This window comes from Gracilinanus agilis, chromosome 2 (assembly GCF_016433145.1).
Source record: "Gracilinanus agilis isolate LMUSP501 chromosome 2, AgileGrace, whole genome shotgun sequence".
Taxonomy (NCBI): Eukaryota; Metazoa; Chordata; class Mammalia; order Didelphimorphia; family Didelphidae; genus Gracilinanus; species Gracilinanus agilis.
In genome coordinates, this window is record NC_058131.1 from 488,340,697 (window position 1) to 488,366,420 (window position 25,724).

Below are 25,724 nucleotides of genomic sequence, written 5' to 3' on the forward strand. Positions count from 1 at the left end.
CTGCTAAGCACTTGCCTGCAGAGACAGTGGAAGGCAGGAGCCAAGTTGAGGACCGAACCCAGGATGTAACTCTTCCATTCACTAGCCTAACTACTAAATCTTGCCTCTTCTCAGACACCAGCTCCACTTTATGTTTGGACTTAAATATTCCTCCTCCTGCGGTAGATTCCAACTCACAAAACACAGCAGAAAGGCAGCTTCTCTCTTTCATTTGAGCTTGAGAAGGGGAGGTGTGTTTAGAAATGGTAAACTGAAGAGAGTGATTGGTAGGAAATCAGGAAAGGTTTTCTTTTTAAATTCAGGGTTCAAATGACAAATCCAGATGAGGAATTTTGTCTGGATTCTCATTTTCAAGGATCTCTGTTTTGTTTTTGTGCTTAAGCTCACTCCTACCCACACACACACATATATACACACTCACACAAACTTCTCTTCCCCCTCCCCCTGCCCTCAGGTAAGAAGAATGATTCAGGGAGTTCCTGTGGTGTCAAGAAAAATATGGGAGAACAAACAGGTAGGTACATTCCTTACCTAGTCACGAAGTTTCTTAAAATTCTTCTCTTTTCTGAAGGAATGAATAACCTTAAGGCTGAGGAAGTAACATTTGCTTTACCTAAGGGTTAGGCAGGTCCTTCCTGCAGTGCTCTTCCTCCAAGACTGTGACTTGTTCAGTATCCAGTTCAGAAGTTCTAAATCCTTTTTATTAATAGCATTTAGCACTTTGATCTTCAAAGAACTTTACACCCACTAAGTAACTAATGATTGCCAAACCCATAAGGTAGATTCGATTAATCCCATTACACAGATGGGTGAAAGTGAATCACTGAGGCTAAAATCTGAGCTAGTGGAACTAGAACTATATAATTTTCCCAGTTCAGATCCTATGGTTGTTTTTTTTTTCTCTTTTTAACCAATTATCTAATAGATCCTTGTGATCTACTGAGAACCAGAGCACTGGCTTGAATATGGTGTCCTGGATACTTTTTACCCTCTGACATTCATGGGGGACTTTTAATTTTATTTTATTTCTGTTCATATTGGCCCAACTGAGCTTCCTGCTTCAGGTTTCCAATGATCATTAAAGAGACTTATAAAGTTTCTCAGGATCAAAGTAGTCTTAGCAAAGAGCATTTTGATGAGTTAAATACAAACAAATGTGAGGCATATGGATTACATTTCCCTTCACAATCTTGTACTCAGAGTTTTTAATTCCAGGGGAAGGGGGCCTTGGGCAAAATGCTTTAGGCATTTTACTAAATGCAGAACAATTGGAAAAAAAAAGATTCAAGACAATTTTTTTTCCAGAGTATGACACTACCAAGCTCAGTCATTGCTTCCCTCTGGTTAGGAAAATATCAGGTGTGCCAGTGAGAGGACTCCTTGGTGAAGTCTTAGGATGCTAAAGGAAATTTGATGATTTTCCTTCTCAAAAGAATCTGAAAATTCCCATGATGCTACTACTGCTATTCTTAACTTCCTTCATCAACCTTATATAAAAAAACATTCTAAGACCAGACAGGTCACCAATCCACTGGGTAAATGTTTGTTTTCCTGGTCCCTGGAGTGGCATGCTAGCCTTGTAGCTAACTCTTTCTTAAGGGGAAAACTGACCTTTTTTCTTCTGGTCACTTCCAATTTTTCCCAAGATGAGGGGTGAAAAGAAGTACCAATAACTTTTCCAAAAACTACCATTATTTAAAACATATGAGGCAGGAATTCAAAGGCATAAAGAACATTACCATATACACCATAAATATTACTAGCAGCAAAGAATGGGAAATAAAGTAGGTGTCCATCAATTGGAGATCACCTAAACAAATTATTTTATGAGAAGGTAATGGAATACTTCTGTACCCTATGAAATGGTGAATGTGAAGAATTCAGAGAAGCATGAAAAGACGGGTAAACTGATGCAGACTGAAGTAAGTTGAAGTAGGGAAACAATATACAAAATGACTACAATAGAAACAAAAAGAACAAAATAACTGAACACTACATAAGGGTGATGATCACTCTTGGTCCTGGGAAAGGGATAAGATAATGTATGACCCTCCCTTAAATGCAGAAGGAGAAGACTATACATGCTGTCAGATAATCATACATTTTATTGAACTGATTTTCCCCCTTCTCCTATATTAATCTTTGTTTCAAGAAATAACTTCCTGGGCAGGGAAGAGGACGATGGTATACTTAGAAATTAATATGACATAAATACAAATATCAATAAAAATTAGACTAAAATATTAAAAATCAAATAAATACATGAGACATTTATATTTTTTATGGATTCAGATACATCACAAATACAGATATGGTCCCTGCCTTGCAGGATCATGTGACAAAACAGAAACCAAGCAGATGAATTTGGACACACCTGTAGAAAAGAAACTGGGATAAGGAAGGTAATTGTTGCTTGAGATAAGAGGCTTAAATTCTAGCTGACTTTTTTGGGGCCCCTTGCAAGCTGTGGAAGAAACTGTGATGCTGAGATGTTCCCCTCTCCAACCATTTCAATTCATTTTTTAGGTCATTTACTAGAGCGGAGGAAAAAATATAAGAAAGGAAGAAGGGGGGGAAAGGGGTAGCCATGGAATACTAGGATCATAGATTTATAACTAGAAGGACCTCTCTTTTTAAAGATGAGGAAACTAAGTCCTAGGAAAGGAAATTACTTATCTGAACCCACAAAGGTGGTAAGTGGTTGATGGAGGATTTGAACCCAAGTCCTCTAACTGCAAATCCAGAAAGGAAAAGAAATGGATGAGGACGAGCAAGAGGTTACTCCATGGAGTAGCATGCCTATTGAGGCTGCCAGTAAGAGTGGCAATTTATGCCAATTGTTATTCTGTTTTTCTGAGGAAGACAGCTGTCCACCAGGAACTGGACTGTATCCATCACCTCATTTCATATAGGCCACTGAACAGCTGTCAAAAGACAAGAGCTTTCATTCACTACTGACCTACCCTGGAATTAAATTGATGGCCATTCCCCCACCCCTAAGCCACCTAAACCTTACTTGAAGCCCTGAGATTTTGTCTTATTTTAATTTTCATGCACAGGAAACATAGATATTTATGGGAGACAGAGAGTAAACTAGGAAGAAGATGATGAGGGAGCTATGGAAAGTGTGCAGACGGTGAATCCTTTCCAGATAAATTCATCATTCAAAGAGGAAATGAAATTAACTACCTACTCTCTTCAGAAGGTAAGTGAAAGCTTAGCTTTCAACATATTCTCCCCTCTTTTATCACCCACCTAATCAAAGCCATGGTCTAATAGAAAGAAACAGAAGCTAAAAATAGCCTTTGTTTTGAAATGTTTCCTTCCTCTAATTTGTTTCAATCTAGCTCATATGAGAACACCAGATCATGTTAGAGTTGAAAGTGAAATGGGTCATTTTTCCAAAGAGTCTTTAATAGTGTCTTCTAAGAAATGAATTTCACTGCAAGCTATGAACATGGGATCTATGATATTTTAAAAATATTTATTTTATTATTTCAGTTGTTTCCTTCATAATCTTCTGCATTTCATTTTATGCATTCAAAAAGATTATTCTGAGAAGGGGTCATTTGACTTCATAGGACTGCCATTGGGATCAGTGAGATAAAAAAGTTAAAAAACCCCTGTGCTAAGCATAATAGGCACTGGAAATGGCAATAGAATGTGTTGCACAAGGCTCCATGCCCTTACAGAGATAAAGGAAAGGTTCCTCCCAGTAAGGGCTGAAGGTACCACACCTCTTCTCCAGAGAATTATTTGCCTCCTATGGAGATAACCAACTATTCTCCATTTCTACTGAGGCTGAAATAGGATTGAACCAAAAAAGAAATCCAGGATAGTCTTTTTAATGAAATTTTTTGTAGATTAGTCACCAAGATGGGGTACTAAAGAAAATTGTAAAAAACCTCATCAAGATCCCAAATTCAAGTTTGAAAGATGCTTAAGAAGATCTCAAGATCTCTTCTGACCTTTGATTCAAACTTTTTTTTGTTTGGTTTTATTTTTTTTAATCTTTACCTTTGATCTTAATATCAATTCTAAGATAGAATAGCAAGGGTTAGGCAACCAGATTTCTGTGACTTGCCCAGGGTCACACTTTTAAGGAACTCTCTGAAGTAAGATTTGAACCCAGATCCTCTTAACTCCAGACTTGGTACTCTTTCCACTGTGCTACCTAATTGCCTCTGGGTTTGAATGGAAATAATAAAGAATTGGTCTCAAAGCCAGCAAGACCTGGGTTTAGTTTTTACCTCTAATATATACTGGCTATGTGACCTTAAACAAGTCACTTAAATTCATCTGTGTTTTTCTAGATAACACTGATTGAGTTGCAGGAAAACTGACTGCCTTTGGCAAGGGAGTTCACTGTATCCTTTTAAGCACAATACTGTTTTTCTTTCCCTATCCCAGAATACATTGTTGGTATACAAGTTGATCACTACACTGAGAGAGTAGCGGCAAACAAATGCTATATTCATAAATTATATTTCTGTTTGCACATAAATTACTCAGACTAATTGCTGTTTACTAGTAATCTGTGAATATATTGACTTAACTTGGATTCCTAGTGTGATATACAGGATCAGTGAATTCTAACATATTTTCAAATTTCAGATACATTAGTTAATGGCTCCTATATTGAAGACATGAGTTCAATTACAGCCTCAGACATTTACTAGTTGTGTGACCCCAGGGAAGTCACTTAATCCTATTTGCCTCAGTTTCTTATCTATAAAATGAACTGGAGAAGGACATGGAAAATCACTACAGTATCTTTGCCAAGAAAACCTTGAAGGGATCATAAAGAGTTAGACATGATTGAAACAACTGAAAAACAGTAAAAGAATTATGATACACACACTAAGCCAAACAAGTACCTTTTAGAACTGAAGTGTAAACAAAAAAATCAAATATAAATTTTTCACATCTTCAGAATAATTCACTGTCACATTTTAAAGATTCTAAAAATATACATATCCAGTACTGTTTTCAACAACATGATGGACTTAAGTATGAATAAAACCAAGTTTCAAAATTCATAGGATAAATACTTCTATAGATCTTCTATAAAAGTTAAATAATAATAATTATTAATAATGGTTAACATTTACAGGGTGCTTATGTGCCAGGCATTGTACTAAATACTTTACAATTACTATCTCATATGATACTTACTTACAACAGCCCTATGGGATAGGTATTGTTATTTTGTAACTATTTTACAGATGAGGAAACTGAGGCAAATAAAGGTTAAATGATTTATTCTGGTTCAAACAGCTAGCATCTGAGGCCAGATTTGAAATTTTGTTTTCCTGACTCCAGATACAGGCTCTATCCACTGTGCCCCCCAAGTTACCTCCATTAAAAAAACATTATAGGCTAGTAAACTAATAAAATCACAGAATATCAGAGTCATTTGGGCTTCAAATAAAAGACTTGAGTGATTAAGAAATTTTCCCAGTTATAGAAGTAGCTCATGGCAAAAAATAGTATTAGAAGAACCTGGGTTCTCTGATTCCTGTTGTGAATGAAAGTTTCCGTCTATTTTGGCTATACTGTTGAATCTGTGAATAACTAGAAATTGTCTCTTTGTGCTTCCGTTTATCCAGGTGTATGATAGAGGTAAAATATCTTGGCCTGTACATGTTGATGGCTAACTGGTTAATATCTCTTTCAAGTACTCCAATTTTTTTTTGTGGAATTCACTCTTTAAATTATTAGCCCTTTGATTAATGAGTTTACTTAGACCTATTTCAGTCAATAGATTCGTTTTTATCAAATCTTTGGAAAGACATCCCAGGCAAACAAAATCAGATTTTGGTATTAACTGATTTACTCCACCCTATTTGATTGAGACTTTGGTTCTCTAAAGGAAAACAGGTACGATTGCTTCTAATTGGGGTTAATTATTAGGGATAGGCTAACTTTGCATAAAGTAAGAATCATCAACCTGAACCTTGCCCAAATTCAACCCTGACCTTAACCTTCAACAGGGACTCATAAGAATGTAGTTTTCTCTTTTATATATTAATCATATCCACCTCCTGATAACAGATTAAATTAAAAGGAAAACTGCTCAAATATTCTTCTTGATCTTTGGAAAAAAATAGTTTACTAAAAGTTGTTTGGACTAATGAAGCAGCAACAGTTTAGCTAGCTGCTACATTAGAAAACACATTCACTTTTGTAAGTGTGAAGGCTTAGCTAATTTAAAATTCAGTACTAATCAGATATAATATAAAATAAAGAGGAAAGGAAAAATGATTATCCATCCTATAAAATCATGGTTCCATCCAGGACCAACGGTGAAAAGTCAGCTATAGTGTCTCTGGGTTTATCTCGATGTAAGGATTATTCATTGTGAAAAAAGAAGAAACTGCTACATACACAGTAGAAGGGATATAGTCAGAATAAATGGAAATTAAAAGAAAGCAGGATGGATTGAAGTTAGTGATGTGACAAGGAAAGGGATTTTTTTAAGGGTAGGAGGCACTTAGAATAACTCCAAGTAATGTGTAATAAATACGATATGATGTTATAATTTGACCAGATACTTAGCATTCTTGACATAAACTGAAGGGAAAAAGAGAAAAGCTATATGGAAAAAGAGATAAGAGGGAAAAGAATACCAGTTTGAAACAGTAACTCAGGGACTATGTTCAAAGGATAATAGTAATAATAATAATTCACATTTGATCAGATTATCCAAAAAGTCTTAATGAAATTAAAGACCTTAAAATTATACTAAGACTTTTGGGACTCACTATTTAAAACATTAAAGTTTACAAATTACTTTCATCATAATACTTTTTTCTACATGCATACAATTATTATAATATTATTTTTTTTGCCATCTACTTCCAGAAAAGGAACTTATAGAGTATGAATTCAGACCAAAGCAAACATTTTTCACTTTCTTAATTTTTTTTGTTTGAGTTTCCTTCTACAAAAAGGTAAATATGGAAAAATGTTTTACACGATTACACATGTAAAATTTATATGAGACTGCTTACCATTTCAGGGGTGGGACAAGGGAGGGAGAGAATTAGAGACTCAAAATTCTTCTTAAAATATTAAAACTGTTTTTACATGTAATTGAGGAAACTTTAAATTAAAATAGAAACAATATTTTCAGTGGTTGAGGATATGGAAATTCATACATACTAAAACTTGTACAGAGTTATGTTACTAAGAAATGAAAATGTCTAAAATAAAAGTAAACCAGATTTCTCCAAGTTGGAAAAGAATTCAGAGGCCATCTCAACTGTATAGGAATTCTGCCTGTAACATTTTCATAAAGCCTTTGTTTTAAGACCTTTAATGAAAAATAGCCAAATACCTTCTGAAGGAGTTTATTCACTCTTAGATAATCCTAATTGCTAGGAAGTTGTTTTCCCCAACAATGACTCATTGCTCTTTGTTCCTACTACCTGTATTCGAACAGAAGAAATCACTCTCCCTCTTTCATAGGACAATGGTTAAGGATAGCTACTACTTCCAGTGCTAATTCTTCCCTTCTCTAGGCTATCTGACCATATTTTTTTCACTTTTCATTATCTTTTTTGTGTGTGTGTTTCATATGACACTGGTGTTTCTCTTCAAAATTTCTTCTCAGCTCTGGCCTTTTTATCTGGAATGTTAGCAAGTCATCTGCTTCATTAAAAATTCATTTTCCTGAGGTACACTCAGTTTTGCCAGGTAATTTAATTTCAGGTGAAAACCTAGATCTTTTGTCTTTTGGAATATCATATTACAAACTCTTTTTATTTAATAGTGGTAGCTGCTATATCTTGTGTGATCATGACTGTGGCTCCTTGGTATTTTAATTATTATTTTTTTTCTAGCCGCTTGCAGTATTTTTCCTTTGACCTGGGTGTTCCCTGGGTTTTGATTATTACATTCTTGGGTGTTTTCATTTTAGGGTTTCTTTTAGAAGGTGACTAGTGGATTATTTCTATTTCTACTTACCAGCTGGTTCTAAGAGATCTGGGCAGTTTCCTTTTATAATTTCTTTCAATATTATGGCTAGACTCTTTTTCAGTCATAGCTTCCAAGTAGTCTCTAATGGCTTTTTTTTTTTTTTTTTTTTTTACTTTTTAATCTGCTTTCTGGGTCAGTTGTTTTTGCTTTGAGATAATTTAGATTTTCTTCTCTTTTCTCTGTTTTCAATGCTCTTTAAATAATTATGTTTTTCATGGAGTCACTAACTTCTACTTGGTCTATTCTGATTTTTAGTTTTTGCTTTGAAAGGTTGAGTCGCTCTTGTTTTAAGCTACTGTTTCTCTTTTCAAAACTTTCTTCCTTATTTCACACTTCTTTCTCTCATTTACCCCCTTTATTATTTTCATTTGATTTAAAGAATCATTTTGGTTCCTTTTTTTCTTTGCTTTTTCTTTATCTTTTCCAGGAATTCTAATTAAATGGATTCCTAAAGTATATTTTCTTTGAGGCTTTCCTTGTAGATGTTTACTTAGGTATCCTCTTATAGTTGTTTTCTTAAGGTTCCTTATTATTATAATAACTCTTTATGATGAGATTTTTTTCTTTTAGTTTTTTTCATTTTTGCTACCTACTTCTCTACTTTGAACTTTACATTTGAACTGATTTGTGAGCACTTCTGGGGAAAACGTCTAGGTATTTTGGTCCTTTTGCTGATTTCTTAGGTATTGAGCATTATGTTACCTCAGGATCTCAAGGACAGCTCAGATTGAGAACATGTAGGCTTTCAGTGTTCCCAAACTGGTTCAATTCAGGATAAAGTTTGATCACTGCCTTCGTAGTCTGAATTTTGCAAGTCCTTATCCTCATTTGGGGTTCCGGTAACACTCATATTTACATGCTTCTGATTGGAAATCAGGAAAATGATGCTAGACTTAGCCTACTAATAGTAGTGTGTTGAAAAGCTCTGAAGGTTCATATTGCTGATACTATAGATACCCCTTAGGTCTAGGATTATTTTCCTCATTATTCTACTGTGCTAAAGATTAGAACAGAAACAATACCCAGAACCTATTTGCTTCTAAACATATTCTCCTCTCGGTACACAGACTCGGGCTTTTAACCACTTTTAACCCTAGAATATTACCTCTTGGTATAGATACCCTCCCCAGTTTTCCCTGACACAGAACTGGGTAGTGAGAGGCAAAGCTGCCAATTGTCACCTGTTCCTATATCCAGTACAAGATCAGGATCCTTCTGTATAGGTCTGGGAGTTCTTGCACTTGTACACAGTATTGGTCTTACTTCAATAACTATTCTCTGGAATAATTCACATGGTGCCCCACTTAGAAATCTGTTCCAGTGTCTACAGACTTCTCTACCCCTCTATGATGAGCTGGTCTGGAAATAGGATTCATTGTGATTTTTTTCCCCTTGATTTTCTCAATCAAGACTCAATCTTGTACTTTTTCTAGATATTTTTTTCTGGAGTTGTATTGGAGAAACTTGGCTATAATTCTTCCAGCCACTCTGACATCTTGGCTCTCTCCCTGCCCCCATTCCCACCTCCATTTTTTTCAACCTGTGTTCCCATAGCACGGCATACAGGCATCTTGCCACTTCAATTGTCCACCTTTTCACAATGAGTACTTTCTTGATGTCCTTCTTAAAACGTGGCACCTAGAACTGAACATAACACTATAGATTTGGTCTGACCAATACAGATTACAGCAGAATTGCCACCTTTCTGGCCTAGACAAAACATTAATCTCAATGAAGCCTAGATTTACATTCACTTTTGGGGATGTTCATTCCCCTTGCTGCATCATATTGAATTTGTAATCCACTAAGAAAACAGCAACTAGATGACACAGTGGATAGAGCACTAGACCTAGAATCAAGAAGATCCAAGTTCAAATCCAGCCTCAAACACTTACTAGTTGTCTGACCCTAGACAAGTTAATCTTGTTTGCATCAGTTTCTTTTCTATAAAATGTACTAGAGGAGGAAATAGCAAACTACTTTCATATCTCTAACAAGAAAACCCCAAATGGAGTCTTGAAGAATTGGCCATGACTAAGAAGACTGAACAACAACAACAAAAAACACAGAGATCTTTTTTATACAAACTGCCATCCAGCCTTACTTATGCTATAACATACTTTTGAAGTTAATTTTAAGCCTATAAGTATGAGTTTACATTTATATCTATAAAATTTTGTTTTATTAAATTCAGCTGATTATTACTCAAGTTATTTTATGGATCCTGAATTCACTGTCCAAATATAACGAATCCTACTAGGTTTGCATCTTAAAAGGCATAATGCTATGATAGAAGTAATATCTTCCATGGTATTTTTCCCCTGAAAAGCAGAAAAAATGCCCAAACAGGTGTCGCGTAGCAGATGGACTCTGGCACAATATAGTGGTGGCATCATCCATGGGCCCTAACCGGGTCCTTATCCCTGACACAGTGGTCATTGTAGCAGGCCTCAACAACAGCATGGAATGGAAGAAGCAAAAAATGGTACAAAGATTGGCAGCAGAGTGGTTAGCTACCTTGTCAACTAGTTTAATGACTGGCATTATTAGTACAGTAACAAAGCCCTGGTTCAGGTAGATATAGTCCCTCATGTTTCCATATGGAAATGCTCTTGGTCACAAGGTTACGCTAGTTCATTTTTGGGGTGTCCCACTTTCTCCATGGAATCAGTCAGCTATTCAATAATGAGAATCACCCTGGATCATTACCCACTAGCCCATAAGAATTTCTCTTCTCTGAGAGCTCTGAATCTTTGCCTCTTTGAATAATCTATGTAATCAATGCTTGAGTTGTTAATAGAAATTCTTGGTAACCTATGGCATAAAAATACTATTCCACAAGGACTCAGTGTCCCATGTTAGATGTCCCACTGCAACACAAGTCACCACATCTATTTGATTCAACACACACTGCCAACCAAACACATTTCCAAATAGAGAAAGGGTCTATATCTAACTGAACTAGTCCTGTATCTTTGCTGAATATCCTTTCCATTATGTTAAGTAATGTTGATTGGTCTATGATTTTCTCATTTCATTTCCATCCTGAACCATAACCAACCATTCTGGCCACAGTTAAGCCTGATCTACAATATATCCCACTTATTCTGTAACTAAAATGATTGATAAAAATGTTGAACACAACATAGTCAAGAACAGTTCTCTGATGTATCCACTTCATTAGGGATCTCTTTCCAAATTGACATTGAGTCGTTATTAACTATTTATTCAGCAAGTTTCAAGTTCCCTTAACTTTAATATTTTCTAGGAAACATCTCTCAACATTGTCAACTTGTAGAACATGAAAAAATTCTCAGATTCTTAGATGAAATCTATGTAAACTCTATTCCCCTGAACCATCAGACAAATAACTCTGTCAAAAACAGAAATAAGGCTAGTCTGGAATAATCTGTTCTTGATGAAACTATTTATGATTTTTTGAGATTACCATTTACCTTTCTTAATGTCAACAAACCTTACCTTTATTAATATGTCTTAGAATTTAGCCAAGAATCAATGTCATAGTCATTGACCTATAGTGGTAGATTCTATTCTCTTCTAAACTTAAAATTCAGTACATTATTTTCCCTTCTTTAGCATCTTTCATATTCTCTACAATTTTTCAAAGATCAATGACAATGGTTTAGTAATGTTATATGCTAGTTCTTCCTAAGTTCTAGCATGTATTCTTTCCTGGACTTGTAATTAAATTCACTAAGGCCAGGTAGGGTCTTGGTTGCTATAACCTTATGTATCTTTGGTTTCAACTTCCTATTAGATTGTGTGTGTGTATGTGTGTGTGTGTTGCTCTTTTAAGGGTAAATATCATTCTCCTTGGAAAAGAAAGCAAACAAATCAAGAATTTGAGTTCTTTCTCAAGGAACATATTTACTTTTAAATACTATTACAAATATAAATGCTATTTTATAGTAATCAGAATTAGTGCAAAATTAAGATCTAGGCAAACTGATCTGAAAAATTCCATGAGAGATTGCTCTCAGTTGGAGGAGGGAAGTGCAAAGGATTCATGGAGGCAGTAGCATCTTTTTGGAGCCTTGAAGAAAGAGTCTTCAATAGATATCATTAAGAGGGGACTCCATGCCAGTCCTAGAAATGGTAAGAATAGAACCACATAGGAATATGAAAATGGAGAAAGAGAAAAGGGATCACAGGATTTTGAGTTAATTCAATTTTTCTAAGTTCTTTTCGAAGGTTGAGTATGTGTTGGAAAATAGCAGAGATAAGATTAAAAAAGTGTGTTGGAATTAGATTGTAGAAGATCTTGAATGCAAGGATTAGGAGTTTATTTTATAATCCAATGAAGGCTTTTATTTTATTTTATTTTATTTTTAGCTTATTTATTTAAATAATTAATTTAGAATAGTTTTCCATGTTTACATGAATCGTGTTCTTTCCTTCCCCTCCTCCCGTAGCCAACAAACAATTCCACTGGGTTTTACAGGTGTCCCATTGAAGGCGTTTAAATAGAAGGGAGACATGAACAGAATGGTACATCAATGAGAATACCTAGGCAGAGGTATGAAAAATACGTTAGAAAATGGATCAGCTAGTCAGGAAAAATGCAATTGAGCCTACAATAGTTTAGGAAAGCAAATATTAATGAACTTTGAGGTGGAGAGGTTTTGGTGGAGTCAAACATATTTATAGTCAGAGAATGTTGTTGTTCAATCACTTTTAGTCAGGTCTGACTCTTTATGATCCCATTTGGAGTTTTCTTGGTAAAGACACTGGAATGGTTTGCCATTAACTTTTCCAGATCATTTTACAAGTGAAAAAACTGAGTCAAACAGGAGTTAGGGTAATGATAAAAAATAGAGTCATTTAGTTCTTGGAATTGGACTAAGAAGATCTGAGATCAAATACTCTCAAATGTAACTTTGAGCAAATGTCTTCATCTCTCAGAATACCCCAGTTTCTTCATCTATAAATGAGTGGACTGTAAGGTCTTTGTGCCTTTTTATTTGCTCATGAGCTACAATGAGTCCTTTGAATCTTACTGATTTTCTTTGTGTTGAGGAAGTTCCATATTTGATTTTTTTTAAATGAATGCCCTAGATTTAGATGATATCTAAGACTACTTCTAACTCTAATCTCTATAACTCCTTGGTTGGGGGTCAGAGCATAAAATGGAAGAAAGAAAAAAAGAATAATATAAGAGATTTTGCCAAGAAAAGTTCTATATGAACTAGACATTGTTACAAGGGAGTAGGGAAATACCAGTAAGGAAAAGAGAAGAGTCTAAGATGATTGAAACTTTAGGTGTACATGACTTGATATTCTCAATTCTTCCATTTTATAGATCATACTATCTGAGTTACTCCCCATCCAAAAACTGAACTCAGTAGCTCTGTGCTGCCTGGTAATTCCTTCAATGAGCTTTTAAAGTATGTCTACAACATAGCACCAATATGCCTTTAAAACCATATGTCACATAACTTCCCTTTACAAAGTCTGCATTCTGAGTGAACTGGACTAACTGTTGTGCCCTGGTCTCTTTATTTTTAATATTTCCTGCTTCTTTGCATTCACATGGGCCCTCCTCCATGCCCAGAACTCTACATCTATATATGTTGAAATCTTGCTTATTGAGATGTCCTTACCCCTGCATTCCTTTCTTGATCTCCACAATTCCAAGCTAAAAATAACACCACCCTTCTTAATTATTTTGTTTTTGATAGCACTTTCTTTGATTCTCTCTTTTGACCTTGTTCCATTTTAGCTTGTACTATGCCTATTTATGTATGTTATATTGTCTTTTTTTTCTTTTAGCTTGGAAGTTCAAGAAAGGAGGAATTCTACAATTTTTACTCATATAATATGAAGCATCTGTGCCTTGCACAGAAGAGGCATTGAGTTAGGAATCAGTACTTAGACTGGGATTTAACAGTGCTAGAGAACCTCCTCTACCAATCCAGGTTGACACCTTATCAGTTTAGAGAGTTGGCAAAAAAATTTCTGAGAGATTAAGTAAGCAGGATCATACAGCTAGTATTTATCACAAGCAGAAGTTGAATGGTCTTCCTGACTGAGGCCAGCTCTCTATTCACTACACCAGAATATACCACCAAAGACATAATAAATCCTTAACAAACATTTGTTGGATTTAAATGGAGCCTTAAATAGATGTTGGGAGCAGATATAGATTTGGGGAGCTTATTTCCATAGGAATGGATGACTGAAAGTGCAATCTCAGATATGACCACATTGGTAGGTGGCTGAATTCAAGAGAAAACAGGTAATAATAGACATATAACAAAGATAAGCAATTTATCCAAAGAGTTAGACTACTACTGAAGGAGATCAGAATCTCTGGAATTTAAGGAATAATAACTATAAAGTAATTCTGGATTCCAATTGGAAAAGTTAATGAAACAAAAATAAAACATTTTCAGTTGGCATACACCTGTCTATAACAGTAACAAAAATCTTCTATTAGGAACTTTGCTATATCACTTTTGCTACCTTTGAAGGTAAATAATTTCTTAGTAGATATCCTCTTCCTGGTAACCACAATGTCTTTACACACAATGAAAGATCTTGTTTAACATATACTATCAATAATAGCAGAGAACTGAGAGTTGAGTATGCCATTCTCCTTTCCTCCTCATAACATGTGTTAACATTATTGACCATCTCCATTTAGTAAGGAAAGAAAACACTGGGTCTATGAAACAACTATCTTATAGTATTCTCTCTCTGTCTTTTTAAATTCCTTATCTTCTGTCTCAGAATCAATACTAAGAATCAGTTCCAAGGCAGAAAAGCATGTCTAAGGGCTAGACAACTGGGGTGAGGTGACTTGCCCAGGGTCATCACATAGCTAGGAAGTATCTAAAGCCAAATTTGAACTCAGAACTTTCTGGCTCCAGGCATGGCTTTCTATATCCACTGAACCAGCTAGCTACCCCAGCATTTTCTTATAAATAAGAAACAGAAACCCTAAGTAATAGCAGCAAAGGTATTCAGAATATAGAGTCATAATTGGAAAACAGACCCTTCGGAGTAATAGCTCTATACAACTGAACTCATTGTGTGAGCTTGAGCTAGTATTTCAGCTATCATATCTAAAGAATGGAATAGTTCCCTACTTCCTGGCATTACAAATCACTCTATATCACTGTATAACCCTGAGCAACCACTCACCTCCATGGGCCTCAGTTTCTTCATCAATAACATGAGCAAGTTGAACAAGGTTAAAAGATCCCAGGCAACTGAGTTATGGAAGTGTGAATGAACAGCTGTTCAAAATAGACCAGAGGAATGAACCCAACTTTTTTCTCACTCCAAGGTTACCTGACAGCAACAGATAAAAGAGAGAAGCAGAACTTAGAGGCTACTATTTGTTAGGTTGATCCATTCTACTGCTGTTATAGAGCTATTTGTTTTAAAAGATGAAACTGAAGCAGATGAAAACTTTTGTCAAAGTTTAATGCAAAGACCTGTTTAATTGTAGGCGAACTTTCACCTTGTCTCTTTGTTCCCCTGAGCTATAGTCATAGTATAGGGAGTCTTATGTGCTAGGCTATGCTGGGATGCCTGAAATTTTGAAGACCCATTAGTGATCTATTATAATGAGATCTCTGTTTAACAAATATTAATTGTCCCTTTTATTTTTTCTTCAGAGAAACTGTAGACTCTTGAAAATAAACAAATCTCATGGCATTGAGCTCCTGAAGCCATGTGTATAATTCTTTAATTCTTACCTTCAGTCTTTTTATTCCCCTTCATCACACACCCAATCATAATTCTGATTATAAGTAGTTTTGGCACTATTTTTTCAATTTTTAAGTAGTTTTTGCCATATCAGAAATATTTAAATAATAAATCACAGCAAACAAAAATGACTTGTTTTCCTAATATATAAAAATGCCAGAGCAATCTATTTTCCGTATAGTAATGGAAGACAGGAGAGGCTAGTTCCCATGTTGCTGTGTACTTCTTTGTGTAATTCAAAATGTATGCAGTAGTCTCTGTGTAGAGCACCCTAGAGCTACACACAATATAGAGGGATATACCAGTGTGTATCATTTTTTCCTCTTTATACATATTTGTCTTGTCTCCCTGAAAAGATTGTAAGATGTTAGAAAGCAGATACCTTTGTAGGCTTGTTTTGCATCCTTGCAACTAACATAATGCCTTGGACATGTACATTACTCAATAAATATTTTATTAGTTTATAGTACACAATATATACTTCTTTGACAAATGCCAATCATTCTTCTATCATACTATTCTGAAGAGATGGAAAATAAAAATTCCTCCCCAATATTTCTTTGCTAAAATCATATCTTTTGTCTGAGCACCTTAGTACTTCAGTGATAGGTATTGTAAAAATGCATAGACAGATAATAAAACTGTAACTTTTTCATAAATTATTGAACTAAACTCATTTCCTTTTTCCATCCATTTTTAATGGTATGCAATACACATGCTGACTCAGAGTGAGATTGCTTTTTAAAATATGAGGTGGTCTCAGTTTACTCATTTGCATATATCCCAGAATGCAATAAACTGCAATGTATGCTAAGAAATTACCAACTAGGTTATAAGACTATGAAAACTGGGAAAGAAATTGAAAGAAAGAGGAAGATTTGTGGAAATAAGCTCCATAGATCTATTACTTTAGTTTTCCTGAAGAAGATAAGCTTTATCACCATATATTTAACTTTTTATGGTAAATTGAATAATTTCCTGTTTTATGAATGAAATCTCCCAATAAGCAAAGTCTCATTAAAATACACATAAACTTTTCTTTCTATAACCTCCACAAATACTTACCATATGCTTCAATCACCTGACAATTCACACAGGTAATCATTTCTCCCCAGTCAGTTATTTTGCATTTTTGCAACTATTGATTATTCCATAGTCCCTTAATAAAGTGGGGAGTATATGGGTGGTGAATAGCTCAAAAGGAGGGAACATAAAAATGAAAGGCAAAAACCATGAGATGGGATTAATATATTTGTTGTGAGTATACAGAAATATATACCAGTATCTGTTGCTATTTGTAAATGGAGGGTACATTCATTTGGTTCTCTGCTTTTTTTCAAAAAAAGGTACTAACTTGTTGTCATTTCCAGTGGAGCTATATTTGTGTGTACATTAGATTTTGAAAGTAGTGTTTGCCATTTTGAAAAACACTCAAATAATAAATCACAATAAATGAAAATGACTTGCTTTCCCTAACATATATAAAAATGCCAGGGCAATCTGCCTTCCATGTTCAGACACCAAAGAGCTAAACATTGAGTGATATCTAACTTTATGAGACACATAAAAATGAAATAAAAAATGAGTGAGAAGATAAACATTTAAGGAGATAAACGTCACCAAAGAGGAATGATTACAAAGTTTGTAACAATCTGCATTTTTTTTGTTTTCTTGATTTTCCCCATTCAACACTTTAGATTATTGTGATGTCTTTAAAAATGTATATTATGATTTTCCACAATAATTGGACAAAGAATTCAAAAAGAGTTTAGCGTAGGACAAAGGATAGAATTTGCAACTATTCTGAATCTGCTTCATTCATCTGTTTTCTTATCATAAAGACCAGTGATTTAATTTGTAAGAAGTCTAAGACTGAGAAAACCCACTCTATCAAGTTAGATTGGTACTTTCCTTGCCTTTTATAAACTTAGAATAATGGTGTTTAAATCAACTAGAAATGGTTCCTCATGTCTCCACATTGTTTTAGAAAACCACAAATGTGCATTACCTGTTTTATTATATTTTAATTTATTTTCTTAAATATTTCCCAATTACATTTTAATTGGGTTCAGACTTCACTAGGGAATTTTGCACTGCTTGTTTGATACCTCTGGACTAAGCATTGGAAGTTTAAATGACTTGCCTGTGGTCACACTGTCATCATGTGTCAAAGGCAAGCACCCTACCCATTAATTGATTACTTTCCCTTTCTTTTCATCCTGAAAATGAAGCCAGATTTCTACATGTTCATTAGAGAGGGCCTGGCTACTGATGGCACATTTTAAGATAAAATATTATTGATAAAAGATAAATCTGAAGAATTGTTACTTTTATTTTATATCCTTTGATGTCATCTAGAAAAAGAAAAAGAGAAAGGCATAAAAGAATATAAATGGAAGATAACGTATTAATATGATTTGGGGTCTGGCAAATTTGTCACGGGTCTGATAAAGCCTCTGTATTACATTATATATAATATTATCCTGTAAAATTTTTAGAGTAAAACATTTTTTCTTACTTTTTTTCTAAAATCTTTCCCAAAAGGCACCTTTCAGTGACCAGTGCTCTACTATGCTATTATAGAGGCAGACAAGTTGCATTTTGTATAGAGTGCTAGACCTGAAGTCAGGGATACCTGACTTATCATATGCTTCAATCACCTGACAATTCATAAAGGTAATCATTTCTCCCCAGTCAGTTATTTTGCATCTCTGCAATTATTGATTATTCCATAGTCCCATAATAAGGTGGCAAAAGGATGAGTGGTGAATAGCTGAAAATGAGGGAACATAAAGGATAAAAGGCAAAAATCATGAGATTTGTTATGAGTATACAAAAAATATACCAGTATTTGTCCCTTTTCATAAATGGAGAGTATATTCATTTGATTCTGAATCCAATTCTAGCTTCAGATATTTACTAAAAAATATGTGATCTGGGGAAATTCCTTAAACTACCTCAGTGTCCTCAATTGTGAGAATTAAATGGAATAACATTTGTAAAATACTTAGCTTAGGGTCTTGCATGAAGTAGGTGCTATATAAATATTTATTCTCTTCTTTCCACTTCCCTTTTTAAAAAGAGAGAAATTTAGGCTGAAAATCAAGAAAAATACTTCCTAACAACTAACACCGTACAAAAATGGAATAGGCTATCTATCTTGGAGAGTAGTTGATTCCACCTAATTGGAGATCTTTGAATAGGCATTAGAAGACTACTTGTTAGGTATATTATTATGAGGATTCATCTTGAATAAAGGTAGGACTAGATGGCTGCTAAGTTAATTTGAAAATTGTGAGAATTTGTGATTCACATTCCAGGGCAGGTAAATAACAAGATGGAGGATTAGACATTTTTTTGGATCCTTTCAAGTTTTCTACTACACTAAACATCTTCCCCACCAGATTGGAATATAAGGCAACTCCATATGCCAATTTACCTCACCCTCTTTCTACAGTGTGATAGATATCTAAGCTACAAATTGCAGAAATTTCTGAGGGTCTCAGAGCTAGTCACCATAATGAAACTATGTACAACAGAACAGTGGGAAAGAACCAGGACATATATCTATGTCAGTTTGAAATAGAACTCAAACCCATACGCCAAACCCTCGCACCCTTCCTTTCAGAGCTTCAGAGCTTCAAATTTCAAATAGCAGAAATCACCTAAGGTTGCAATAGCATCAGTGTGGCAGCACTTTCTCTTACCAAGACAGAGAACTGAGAAACAAAGAGAGGAGAAAAGGTCATAGTGTATGGGGATTGAGGTTGGAGAGCTCTTTATGGCTTCCTAAAAATCATGTGTAATAGAGATGTAATCTGGTGAAACATGAATTTCATAGCATGAGAAAAAGCTGATATACTCTGAGATCCAAGCCCCAGGGAAACTACCATCAGAGGGGAAGAAGCCCAAAAATGAATAATGGGGGAATATAAGAAAAACAGACTGAAACTTTTAAATACAAAGAAAAGGAAATTCAAATAGCATAAAATGATTGTGGATCCACCAGAAAATGCAAAAGTCTGATTCTGTGTTAGTAAAGTGGCCCTGACTTTCATAAAGAAGGAAATTATAGGGCAACTTGGTGGTGTAATAGAGTACTGGGCCTGGAGTCTAGAATACCTGAGTTCAAATCTGTCCACTGACACTTATCATCTACATAACCCTGAGTAAATCACTTAACCTAAGTTTGCCTAAGTTTCCTCAGATCTAAAATGGGAATAATAATAGCATCTACTACCTGGGTGATTGTGAAGATAAAATGAGATAATAATGATAAAGAACTTAGCCTATTGCCTAGTTTATAAAGAACAGAATAAGAATGTTACATCTTAAGACCTCGTTTTTAGATAACAGAAATAAAAATGTCAAAATTTAAGAAAAAATAATATTCATGCATAAAAAAGCAAAACATGGAGGAAAATTGAATTTAGTTCAACTCAACAAGCAAGGTCCTATTAACATGTATAGTATAGTGATATAAAATGATATTTTTAAAAACTAGTGGTATAAGGGGTCACCTGGGTAGCTCAGTGGATTGTGAGCCAGACCTAGAGACGGGAGGTGCTAGGATCAAATCTGGCCTCAGACACTTCCCAGCTGTGTGATCCTGGGCAAGTCACTTTACCCCCATTGCCTACCCCTTACCACTCTTCTGCCTTGGAGCCAATACACAGTATTGATTCCAAGATGGAAGGTAAGGGCTCAAAAAAAATTGTGATATAAAGAGAAAAACAACAAACTTTGTCCACAAAGAGCTTTCTACAACAATAGTTGTATAGAAAAGAAAATTCAAGGTAGCTTGAGAAGGAAGGGCATTTTTCATTACTTAGTTCAATGAAAAAAGTTGGTAAATTCATGTTGTAAATGAAAAGCTCAAAAATTGATCAACATTTTTAGAATATCTATCTATTAATCTTTTTTCTAAAACACCAGTTTTTCTACACTACCTTTTTTATAGCTGTTATGATTGGAAATAAACTTTTATGTAAGGCAATCACTATCTCATCTGTGTTGTTAGTCCACTTATGGATTCATTTGGTTGGCCCTTATAAGCAAGGCTGGACAATTCCCTAAGGTAGGTTTGGTATATTAAGCAACTAAACCCATTATTAATTGCAATTAATACATCTATAATTAAGCTCTTAGACAAACTATTCAGATGTCGCAGTGTCTATTCTTATCCATCTTTTTCCTTCTCTCTCATATCTCATATACAAAAACCACATCACTTTTAAAACTAGAAGTTATTCAACTGCCAGGAAAATGCCTAGTTATTTTTGTACAAAGCCCAAAAGTTGGTTGTATAGCGGGAACCCTAGGTCTGAAAGGGCCCTGGAGAAATCAACTATTCCAGCCTTTAGTTAGGAAGACCAAATCAACAAATATTTATGGAGTATAAAGAAATTTTTTCATTGTCTTGTTTTTGTAGCAGAGGACAGAATACCATTTACTGAGGTTATAAATGTATCTGGCATTATAAATTGGCTTAGACTCTGGCAGTTTTTAAGTCAATTCAATTTTTCTGAAAAAATAATTTGGCAACCCTAGGGCTACTTTTTTTCAGATTATATGTCACTACAATTTTTAATAATCATTTTCTGACATTTTTTAAACCCTTGTACTTCAGTGCATTGTCTCATAGGTGGAAGATTGGTAAGGGTGGGCAATGGGGGTCAAGTGACTTGCCCAGGGTCACACAGCTGGGAAGTGGCTGAGGCCAGGTTTGAACCCAGGACCTCCTGTCTCTAGGCCTGACTCTCACTCCACTGAGCTACCCAGCTGCCCCCCTTTTCTGACATTTTGCAATATATGTTCTTTCCCTTCTATCCCTTCACCAAGACTATAGATAATATGGAAATGTTGTAAATGTGTTATCATATAATACATATTTCCATAGTGATCATGTCATAAAAGAAGATATATCACTTACACTAGAGAAAAATCAATGGAGAAAATAAAGTGAAGAATGATATGCTTCAATCTGCATTCAGCCTCTATCATTTCCTTCTATGAAGATAGATAGATGGATAGCCTTTTTCATCATGAGTCCTTGGAGTTGACCTAGGTCCTTGCACTGCTGATAATAGTTGTCATTCACAGTTAATCATAGTACTTTATTACTTTATTACTGTTACTATGTACAAATGTTCTCTGGGTCTATTCACTTCACTTTGCATCACCTCATAGAAGTCTTTCCAGGTGTTTTTGTGATTGCCTTGTTCATCATTTCTTAAGGCACGATAGTATTCTACTGCAATCATATACTATAACTTGTTCAGCCATTCCCCAATTGATAGACATCTCTTTAGTTTCCAGTTCTTTGCCACCACAAAAAGTGTACAAGTAAGTCTTTTTCCCCTATCTTTGATCTCTTTGGGATACAGAGCTAGTAGGGTATTGCTGGGTATGCACAGTATTATGACAATAGGGCAACTTTTATCGTTTGATAAAATCCTCTTAGCTTCATAAATAAAATAGATTAAGGCCCTTTAAAGGTCTTGTTTTATGGAACCTATTTGATATGACCATATAATAAGAATGAAACGAGTCCTATTTGTGGTAGACAATATTTTCAATTGTTTGTGAAATTTTCAATCCAGTATGTCAAATAATCTTTCATTTTGCTTAGGTCTTTTGTCTGCATTTTCAGAGCTACTGAAATCAGTTGTTGAAAATGGGGATGAATGAAAAAAAAAAGATGATGAAGCCAATCTTTCTAAGGGAACTGCATTAATGCAATTAATATTTTAGAGGTAAAAACAAATCAGAAATATTTATATTCAATTTATTTTCAAGTGAATTGTAATAAGAACGATTTTGTGCCCAGATCTTAGGCTAAAGGGTAGACTTCCACACTATAAAAACAAATCTCCTAAATATATTTCTATCGTATTGCTACAAACTCAATAGTACTGACATTATACCTCTTAAAATTAAGGCATTATTCCCGTAGTCACTGCATAGAGAGCTGGGCTCAGAATCAGTTAAAGGCAGCTACGTGACACACTGGGCAATTCACAACTTCTCAGTGCTAGAGAACTCTTGAAGACTGAACATTAAAGAAGGTAGGGATGTGCTTTGGTAAAAAGGAATTTCCTTATTTTGGGGTTCCCTCTACCAAAAGACTCACAAACTGATTCTTTATTCCTCTCTTTTTCCTTAGCCATATCCTAGAAAGCATATCTTTGTAGACATAAATGTACAGATTCATATGTAAATGTTATATGTATGTGTATAAGCATGGTTATTAATATTTACACATCTATATAGTATATGTTTGTATGTGTTATATATTGTGTACATATACATATTTGTGTATATGTATCTATTTATATAGATATATACACACAAATACACAAAACACACAAATATACTTATCAAAGAGAGTATCAGCAGCTTCCCAATTAAGGAGGGAGTTCCTTTATATCAATGAAATCCCAAATCCAAATCCTGTCCCAGTACCCAATCCCTGTGACCTTCCCTAGACGTTATAAACACATAGAAACTGGTATGTAACCAAACCAAGTCCATTCACATGCACATCTGATTCACAGAGCCATACCAACATTGTTGAATAAAACACAATCATCTTCATTACTTTAAGTGGCGGAGAGTTGCAGGAATCTTCATATCTTGAGGGGAAGAAGGGAGGAAGAAGTTATTTATCTCAGAGGTCAAGTGAGGAGCTTTCTCCCTAAGTGCTCCCAGGTTAGGCTAGTTGGTTTTTCCTATGACAGAAAGAATTCCCTGATCAGATTTGGAGATACCATTTCTGCTTCAACTCAAACATAAACTCTTCTCCAGTCCCATTATTATTTCCGAATACTGTCACTAAATGCAAGGAAAATACAGACTCCTGAATATTAGCCAAGAAAAATATGTAAAATTCATTTTCATCTACCTGGTTGAAAATGCACTCAAGAAAAACACAAGGGATGCCTACGTCCCCATCAAAATCAAATGTATAATTAAAAAGAATGCTACCACTACGTTTGCTAAGGTGGTACTATTTGAGTGATGGGATTTTAGGTGCTCTTTGTCATTAAGTGTGATATGAAGCCACATCATTGTGTGTATGGCTATATTATGGCAGAAGAAAAAAAAGAGCATTGGACTTGGAGTTAGAAGACCTACATTTTAAACTCAGTTTGTCACTTACTAGCCGCATGTCCCTTACCTCCTAGGGCAGGTCAGAAACTCCTCTAAATCAAGAGTCATATGCATGCTCCCTATTTCTTACTGGCTACTCCCCATTTAATTAGTATAGTGAAAAAATTATAACCCTTCTCCAAAAGCGAAATGTTCCTTAAAGCTCCCAAACAAATAATACCAATACTCTTCCAATTACCGGCAAGAGAGTAAAAAGAAAACAACATATTTTTCTCCAGTTGTGAGTAGTCAACAAATCATTTCTATCTATCAATGGTATTATATGTACAAACAAATATGAGCATATTTATTTACTGTTTTTTTCTTTTTGTGTTAGAGATTGTTTACGTAACTGAATAGGCCAAGTTGGTGTGGCCTTTGTATTCCTGGGATCACACCACTCCCTTCCAAGTAAGAGGACTTCTGCTTATCCCAGTACTAGCAAGTTACCTGCTTCTGAAGATCACCTGATTCACAGCCATATATGACAAAGGATGGCAGGAGACATATATTCAGATGGATGAAGCTAACTGCTCCTGCCAGTGATCTACCCCTCCTACTTAAATTATGCTGTGCTTACTTAACAGAGGGTGTAGTAGAAGGTAAGGAAAGCAACTTCTGAATTGACATTTCTTTAAAAGAAACTGACAAAACTAATAAAACACTGTCTGGTTGCTAAGGATTCCAACTTGAGAAGCTGGTATTTTCTGTGAATATGAGAAACATATAGGCATTCTTGTCTGCCAATGCAATTTTCCTCCAAAACTGGAAATGTGGTAAAGATAAAATATTGTCATTAAAAATACAATGCTTTTATGAAATGAGCTATTTACCTGAGCATCCTTGGACAAAAGATTTAATGTTTCTGATCTTCAATTTCTTTTTCTCTTAAAATGACAGTGTTGGAACCCAAAGGGCTATAAAATTGTGCATACCTTCTGATTTGATAATACCACTACTAGGTCTGAACCTCAAAGAGATAAAAAAGGGGAAAGGACCTACTTGTACAAAAATATTTATAACAGCTTTTTTTGTAGTGACAAAGAATTGGAAACTGAGGAGATGGCAATCAATTGGGGAACTGCTGAACTAATTTTGGTATGTGTTGGTAATGGAATACTATTGTGCTATAAGAAATGTTAAGCAAGATGATTTCAGAAAAAGCTGGAAAGATCTGCAGGAACTGAAGCAAAGTAAAATAAGCAGAACTGGGAGACCATTGTACACAACAGCAATATTGGATGATGAATATCTGTGAAAACTTGGCTACTTTCAGCAATGCACTGATTTGGGATAACCCTGAATGACTTATGATGGGGAATGCTGCCCACCTCCAGTAAAAGAAGTGTTGAAGTCATCTTTTTTTGTTTTATTTTGGGGTTTTGGTTATGAATTACTTTGCTTTTACAATGACAAATATGGAAGTATGTTTTGCATGATAAGAAAAAAGAAAAAAGAAAAAATGAGGGTGTTGGAGTACATAATCTCCAAGGATCCTTCTAGTTCAAAATCCAGAATGATATAAGTTTAGCTGACCTTGCTTGTCCTACAGTACTAAATCAGAAGTTAGAAGGTCCCTTAGTCCATTTTTATGTAAGAAAAAAGGATATAGCTAAAGTTGACAGAGAAGGCTTTCCCTCTACCTACCCTACTCAGTCCTATCCCCTGCCAGAGTAAATGGAAACCTACAAATCAATCAATCAAAAAGCATTTATTAGGGGCCTACAATATTCAAGACATTGTGTTAAGCTAGAGCTGCCCTCAGACAAAAAAGAAAAGGTTTTCTATTATACAGGAAAGGAGTTGACTACATTAAGGAAACTTTTGGGAATGAAGATCTATTATAAAAAATAATTTAA

At 34.9% G+C, this 25,724-nt stretch overlaps 1 long non-coding RNA gene across 1 annotated transcript; it reads left to right on the forward strand.

Moving 5' to 3' along the window:
* Positions 1–459: 459 nt before the first annotated feature.
* Positions 460–25,007, forward strand: LOC123235881. The gene is made up of 5 exons (XR_006505402.1): positions 460–514; positions 3,060–3,205; positions 22,367–22,469; positions 24,203–24,467; positions 24,903–25,007. It is a non-coding gene; the product is annotated as an uncharacterized LOC123235881 (long non-coding RNA).
* The last annotated feature ends 717 nt before the right edge of the window (positions 25,008–25,724 follow it).